This window comes from Manihot esculenta, chromosome 4 (assembly GCF_001659605.2).
Source record: "Manihot esculenta cultivar AM560-2 chromosome 4, M.esculenta_v8, whole genome shotgun sequence".
Taxonomy (NCBI): domain Eukaryota; kingdom Viridiplantae; phylum Streptophyta; class Magnoliopsida; order Malpighiales; family Euphorbiaceae; genus Manihot; species Manihot esculenta.
The window spans coordinates 6,305,788-6,308,090 of NC_035164.2; positions in this window are offsets into that span (position 1 = coordinate 6,305,788).

Below are 2,303 nucleotides of genomic sequence, written 5' to 3' on the forward strand. Positions count from 1 at the left end.
CAATCCCTCTGGGCATTATAGTGGTAAGAAAATCTCCCTTATTATTAAAGCCAAAGAGATAATGGAGAGCACGTTAAGCATAAGAGAGCACAATTAAATGAAAAGTGAATTTAAAGTTACAAGAGGAAAAGGAGGCGAAAGAGAGAAAAGTCAAAACCATTAAGTCTACATCCATAAATGCAAAGAATCAATTTAGATTGAGGAGGCTTCCAGATTAAGAGAGAAGCAATAATTATAGTGAAGAGGCTCACTCCTTTGTATTCTAATTGCATCTTTCGAGTTAAAGAACCACGAGCTATCACCCTCGGCTATTGCCAATTAAAACTATACCATTGTCAAGTAATGAATTTCTACCTGCATGCAAACGAAAAAGAGCATAGTGACTCGCGGTTGTCGAAATCGGTCAAAAATAAACTTTCCGGTTATCAACAATATTACTACTGCAGATAGTGGTAAATAATCGAATCCACAGAGAATTGTAAACTTACCAATCTTCCTTATCAGGACCAAGAGAACGCACTGAGAACGAATAAACTGAAAGTAAATAAAATAAAAGTGCATGTAAAGTAAAATGGGGGATTTTGAGATTGATTTGATTAGCAACTACTGAAAGCAATTAAATAGGCAAAATATGAAAAATAAAATGGAAATTCAATATGAGAAAAGTCTAGTTGAAGAGATGGATCCACTTTGGTTGTTTGGATTGATCATTGAAACTTATATTCTTTAAGTTGATTCAATAGATTAGTTATGGAGATGGAAAACGCTTCTCACCACCATGTCTCTCCTTATGATTAAACCAATTAGGGAACGTCCTCTAATTAATTACTAATTAACAAATTGCCAAGGAACGTCCTTGAACCTTAGGCATCAAACAATTGTTAATTGCATGAAGAAAGAGAGAGATTCAATCCTAAATACTCAAACGCATGAGATGTTGCTAGATCATGCAATTCCTTCGTTGTTACACCAAGCGTTTTTATGTTTGAACAATTCAAGCAATTATGGACTTAAAATTATCCAAACTAACAATTAATTACCTTGCAATCAAGAATCAAGTGGTCAATTTGATCAAAACAACAAAGTAATAATAGATTTCAAGCATGAACTGTATGAATATTGAACAAACCAAAAGACAAACAATAAGTGTTCAGATCTCACAATCCTTCAAACAACCTTAGTTTCAACCAATCTTCAACTAGAGTAAAAAGTTTTAGCTACTCATGGCTGAATCAAAAACCAAAAAATAAAGAAAGGAAGAAGAAGAGATGATATCAATTGCAATCCCGTAGGTGTGCCCAAGTGAGAGTGTAAAAGTTGTGTGGAGGCGCCTTATGTATCTTTTTATAGTTGAAAGTGCTGCCCTAGGTCATACTTGCTTCTTAATTAGTGAAGAGGCTGCCCAAAGTGCTGAAAAGAAAAGAATCGTGTTTTAAATTCTCCAGAAGGAAGGAGGCACGCGGATCAGGTTTCAGAAGAGGAAGGATGCGCGTGGATTGCAGAAGAGGAAGTGGAGCGCAGTCATTGAATGCAAAAGGAAAAGTGAATCTGTCCAGTCTTTCCTTTTTAGGTGGAGCCTTCATTTGAATTTTGAATGCTGAACGCAGAAGAGGCAAATGCGTCTTCATGAGATCTTGATGCTTAAATAGGAAGATATGACTGCTGCAGTGTGTGCACATCTTTGAACAAGGAAAGAAAGATCTGCGATTTGAGTTTCAAATAATCTTCTGACTGAGCTTTCCTTATTTGCTTTTGCTTTTGCACTTTCCTTATTTGAGGACTTTCCTTTTCTGAAAACTTTCCTTATTTGGCACTTTCCTTATTTGGCACTTTCCATATTTGGCACTTTTTGGCAGTTTTAAGAGCATTTTCTCCATATTGTCTCTTTACACCTAATATCTGCAAAACATGATTAAAACCACAAAATTAGACAGAAAAGATGCAAATAAACATCAAGAATATAATGATAATATAGACTAAAATATGCTCTATCACATAGCTAAGATAACACAAGAAAAAATAACAAAAATTAAAAGATCCTTCCTATTTTTTTTCTCAAATATAAAAAAGCCCTCTAACATTCTCCATAAAATCTATCAAAAATCAATAATAAAAGATATATATAAAATCCACTCAAAGATAGGGAAGCAGACCACTCTTTCGACAAAGGATGATAAAAATCTCCCATACAAGGATGAGACAGGAGAGAATTGACAAGCAATAAGAAAAAAAAAAGATGATACTCCTAAGCAAAAACTAGAGAAAAAAAAAAAAGAAGAGAGATTTTGTTTCTCTAAAAAGTA